Source organism: Octodon degus, unplaced genomic scaffold (genome assembly GCF_000260255.1).
Source record: "Octodon degus isolate 3935 unplaced genomic scaffold, OctDeg1.0 scaffold00003, whole genome shotgun sequence".
Classification (NCBI taxonomy): Eukaryota; Metazoa; Chordata; class Mammalia; order Rodentia; family Octodontidae; genus Octodon; species Octodon degus.
The window spans coordinates 18,215,894-18,221,477 of record NW_004524579.1 but is presented as its reverse complement, the minus strand read 5'-3'; the positions used below and the strand labels follow the sequence as shown (position 1 = coordinate 18,221,477).

At 40.8% G+C, this 5,584-nt stretch overlaps 1 long non-coding RNA gene across 1 annotated transcript in view; it reads left to right on the top strand.

The window, feature by feature from the left end:
• The first annotated feature begins 4,769 nt into the window (after positions 1–4,769).
• Positions 4,770–5,584, top strand: part of LOC111816790 — a 19,207-nt gene continuing 18,392 nt past the window's right edge. Inside the window, exon 1 of the long non-coding RNA XR_002821124.1 lies at positions 4,770–4,860. This is a non-coding gene — a long non-coding RNA (uncharacterized LOC111816790). The remainder of the gene's footprint in view (positions 4,861–5,584) is intronic.

The window sequence follows — 5,584 nt, the reverse complement described above, 5'->3', positions numbered from 1 at the left end:
TTGCCCTGTACTCACACTGAGTTCTTTTTCCAGAAGATGCAAAGGCTAAAATTACCATAAGTTTAATGGAGAACATTTAATTAATTTCCTTTCTTGCAGATAAACTGTCTTAAAATCATTTGAGAAACCCATAGGAGATTTCCATTGTGAAGCAGAATGTTCCAGGTGAGAATCCAGGGATTAGTATAGTTTTAGGCACAAAGCTGTGTATTATAGCATTCTGCTTTTTCATCAAGTTGTCTGTATTTCCAGAAGCAGCAAGTAATGTTGAACATACATTTGATGAGCTCTTAGACCTGTGGCACCTATGCTGCTTGACCTTGAGGGAAAACAAAAAGTTCCATACTTTTGACTTGTTTGGTGTAACAACATATAAGGACAATTGAGTTCCTTTTAAACAGAACTACTTTCAAGTAGTAATTTTTGCCACCCTTGTGTGATGCTGAGAAGGTAACTTACATTCTTGAAGTCACAGTTTCTGCGTTAATAAAATGTACAGTGCTGTCTCATCTCATAGTACTCTAGGAGGAACCGAAATAGCGAGTGTGTATGATGTGCTCCAAAGAGTTCCTAAAGAGAGCTTCACATAGAGCAGTCTTCAACAAAAGCCAGTTATTAGTGGCTGTCATCTTGTCACCAGACAGAATGCAAGGAGTTCTTTCAAGAGGAGATAGAGGCCTCAATTCACCACACCCACAAAGCAGGGTATAGGTTGGCTGAGTTACATTACAGCAAAAGAATTTTGATATGTGTCAGTGAAAGCTCAACAGATTTATTTATCTAGAAAGAAACACACACTCAATGGGAACATTCACAGAGTGAGAAACACTGTGGTCTGTGGATAGAGGCTCTTATGCGGTCTTGGGTGTGTCCTCAGTGAGTGATCTAGGCTGAGAATTCCTAGTCTGTCAGGTTACCTGAATCCATTAGTCTGTACTTGCCGTTTAGAGATATGTACCGACTTACCAGTGCCATTACCTTGAGGATAAAGTCTGTCATACTTGCAGATCTGTAGTATTGGAGGAAAAGTTAAGGCTTAATTTACAAGTGAAATCATGGGCTCAATATATGGACTTACTGTGCTTGTAACTCTCATGAATTTTTGGAGTGAGTTTCCCGGAAGGGAAAAAATAAGCTTAAGGGTGAAAAAATACTGTTGTAACTTTGGGGAACATTGATTGTCCTGAAGCTGCAGTTATTTTAAGCACAGTTTTAAAATTACAATTTTCACATCTCATCTCTATGTATCTTTATTGTTTTTGATGCTACCTTGAGCTCAGTAGTTATTTTCCACTTTGGAAACCCTATGTCCTTGATATATATATATATATATATATATATATATATATATATATATATAGCATGAATGGATTTTGGAAAATGTAACACACTGTATCATTACACTTCTTTTATGTTACTTTTCTAGTATTAGCACAGATTTGCTTGGAAAAAGAAACTTTCCTGAAGATGCTGTGGGATTCCAGCAACAAAGTCCATTAGCACTTTGGGTCCACTGGGGCGCGGACCAAAGATCCAGGAAATAATGGAAAAAGAACACACAACGTGTGAATAGTATTTTGGTGAGTGCCTGCATGCCACTACTCCTGAAGGAATTCAGAGTGGCTTAGGAAGTATCAGAATGATGTTCCTTGAAAGGAGAAGAGGGATGGCAAGAAGGCTCTCGAGATAAAGAGGAGCCATGGGAAATACCTTAAGCTTCCTATATAAATCGCTGATATTGATCCTATTGTCCAATCATGGAGTCCTCCTAGTAAAATGGCTTATCAGTGAAGTATAGCTTTTCTTCCAAGTCTTTTTCCTTTTACTTGCCTCGTCTCCTTGAATCTTCTTAATTTGAGACAGGAAATCACCAATAGCTTGCTGGAATTAATGTTTTGTCCTGGGAAGTATTTATAATCTAAATAGTTATATATACATAAAAAATACAAAGGCTGAATTTTTTATGGTAACATATTTGGAACCAATGACGATCAGCCTGGAGCATTCCTTACTAATGATGTCCAAATGATAGATATACACTGAGGAATGGACCATAAATGCTAACTCCTAGCTTTCTTTAAAATGGGGAGAAAATGAGAGTAAGATGCCTGAGTGCTAAGTAAGTTTGTTTTTGGCCTTTTTCTTATTACTAGTGCATAAAAAGGTGAAAGTTCTTTGGTTTGAAAATAAGACAAAACTCTCATTCAAACTCCAGAAAACCCTTGGCTGTATGGTTCTTTGCATTCTCTCAGTCAGAATTCATTTTCTTCCATGCCTACATTTGATTTCAATTAAAAAAAAGACAGCTTGCTTAATCTTTCCCACAAACTGATATGGTGTATACCTGAGTGAACGGGACAATTTTCCTTATAAATTATGTATAAAATCCTCTACTGCTGCCTCTCTCTTAGAGACTCAAAAGAAAATTCAATTTCTCTTAGCTTATTTTTTCATGGTTCTTGGGATATTCATTTCAGATTTTCCACTCATTTTTATAAATGTCTTATTTATTCAAGCTCTTCATAGAGGAAAGTAAGGCTGTGCATTGCAGATTTTATTACTCGGGACAGGTTACAATATATTCTCTGAAGCCAAGGCACTAATTGATTTTAAAGTCTCTGCAAATGTTGGGAAACCTTCTTGCCACATACTTGGGAGAAGGCAGTGTGGCATTATGGGAAGTTCCTGGTAGGATTCTGGCTTTTTCTCCCCTCCTGCCCTTCCTCATCCTGTGAATGTCTCTGGCACTTAGCTACCATGCTCTGTAACACTGCAGCCCCTCAACCATGGCTTGTAGCACCTCTGAATGGCTCTTTCAGTATTAGTTTAAGCCTTGTTCTAAATCATTCTTCTGTGGCTCCTCTGGAACATTAGATGTGTGTCATGATTTTGTGATTTAACTCATAGCCTTCCTTGGCATACTTTGGCTTGGTGATAATCTCTAGCCATAGAAATGGCCAAGATGAAATGGGTACTAAATTGCTATCTTTAACCCTGGTGACCAAGTCTTCTTCAACCATGGTTTTGAGCTAGAAACAGCAACAGCAGAAATGAAACTTGACCCTCTCCTGGGACCTCTGAGAAGGACTGTGGCCTGACAGGCTATTGATAGGCTCCTCCCACTAATTATTTGCCTCTTCTAGGGTGTCCAAGGGTGACAAGGTTTAGGGTCTTCCTAACACCTTTGGGGTTACTTAAATGATCACCTTCCAGGCTAAGCTGACAGAAAATACTGCTTCAGTGACAGGTGGGCATCTTTCCCAGCTTCTAACATGCAGGTACTACCATCTTTCTAGGAAGGAGACAGGAACTTACACTTAACATAGCAAAGACTAAGGAAGGATAGAAGTCTGTGGGTGATATCCAGTGTGGTGAACTGGTAACCAATTTGTAATACCCAGCTGAACTTAACCGGTGTGGATGCGGAGGGCCCACCTGAGGATTTTTGCCAACAAAATTAGAAGAACTGAAGAGAAACAAGAGGTTATTGTGTGTTGTTAAGGAGCTGTTGGTTCTCCTGGTGCTGTTTCTCCTGATGGAGCTTGTCATGTTGGTTTTCCTGATACGAACTCTGCTGTTCTCATTGTCAAAGGGAACTTAGGACCTTGTTGTTGCTGAGGACGGTTGCAGTTCATTTTGGGGAAGCTCTGGTCCTACTTGGAGTGTTGTTTCCTTGCTTCAGTGCAGATCCCTCAGTCTGTTGGTACAGATCCTTTATCCTGCTGGCACAGATTTTCTAGCTTCCACCATAGACCATTGGACCTTCTTAGCACAGATCTGTGAAACAGACTTGTACGAGACATTGTCTCAGGCTTTTGACCTCCAATTGGATTTGTAGGAGGCATTGTTATGAGTTCTAGGTCTTCAGCTGGACTCATGCAGGACATTTCCGAGGGATTCAAGCCCTCAGCTGGATTCTTTGGGTCTTTAGTGTGTGGACAGATTTCTGCCTTCTTTTGAACTTGATTGCTTGGGTGAGAATTATAAAATAATTCTACAAATTATGTCTCCTTTATTTAATGGTTCCTTTGCAAACCTTGACTACACCATCCCTGAAATTCCTAAACCTAAGGATTGTGTAATCGACACTGCTTTCCTTTTGAGGATTCCTGGAAGAAAGCAGCAGTCACAGTTTCAGCACTGCCAGGTTCATAGAAATGTGGAGCTGACAATTAAACCACCACTTTTCCTGAAGTTTTGTTGAAGTGTAGCTATAGCCGCTGCAGGTGTTCTAAATGTCCTCAAGTGCTGCAGGACACATCTGCCTTGGCCATACCAGGCTTGAGACCTTGACCAACCCTAGATGCCTCCTCCTGGTGTCCACTCTTAATAACTTTGCCCTGTAACGTCCAGATGAATCAGAGCCTATGTCCTTCTTTGGAAGTTCTCAAGCAGGTCCTTGAAACGTACAAAGCCATGCATTTGTAGCCCGCTGCTGCTCTATGTAAGAAATGTTCTCTCACACTTCTCTGAGTAGTCAAGGAGAGCTTTTTTAATAGTTTGACCCTTATGCTGTAGCATAGGTTCAAATAATAAGATTTACTGTGGTAGTCTTGTTAATATATTCAAGCTTATTTTAGTTAGTATGGGCAGAACTGGTATCATTATAAGAATTAGTAGTATTAGGAGCTGCTAGTCCTCAAGCACCCCAGAGACCAGTGGCAGATCCTGGAAGTGACTGCTGTTAACTAGTGGCAAAAAGCAGTGGCACTTGGCAGAGATCAGTAGAGACCCATGAAAAGATTCTAGAAAGAAGTGGAAGCTGTTGTAGCTCAAAAATCAAATGACAACGAGGCAAGTCCAAAAGTTAAAAGAAGCGCTTTATTTTAGCAGGTACCCTGTGGCAGTCTCTATGCAGAGGTGCAAAGAGGCGCACCGGGCATTGACAAGGATCAGTATTTAAGCTTGAAAACCACAAAAAACAGGGAAGGAGAAAGGGGAAGAAGTGGCAGAGTCATTAGTTCATTGGGTGGATCTATTGGATGGGGGTGTGAGGTCGGTAAGCACACAGAGTTCATCAAGATCAAGATAAGGCTTGGGGTACAGATGTCTGTCAAGGTAAGGCTTGGGTCACAGGGGTGAGAGAGTTGGGAGGGGTAGACGCATACGAAACAAGAACACGGAGAGGGTAGAAGGGCAATGAAATGGAGTCACTTTTGTCAGGGTATAACAGAAGGTGCTAGACAAGCTTCAGAAAGCTGCTAAAAGTTGCTATAAAGCCAGCTGCCGAGGAGATTGTGAATAAACTTGGAGCTGCCAAACTCTGTCAAATGAAGGGCCACAGATCACTGTCCCTCATAGCCCACTGCACTAGTAGATTTGTAATTTCCATGCAAACATTGCAAAAGCACCCTTAGCTGATTGGCTAGGTCATAGGAAACTTCAAGGTTACAGGAGACTATGGAGACAACTTGTTGAATAGAATCCAGGATGGTGTGAATGACTCTGTGTTGAGCTTGATGAGTCATAAGCCAGTGTTTACTAGCCTTTCTTCCTCTAGTTTGTGCTCATAGTTGAGTTTGTTTTCATTTCTCTCTCTCTCTCTCTCTCTCTCTCTCTCTCTCTCTCTCTCTCTCTCTCTCTC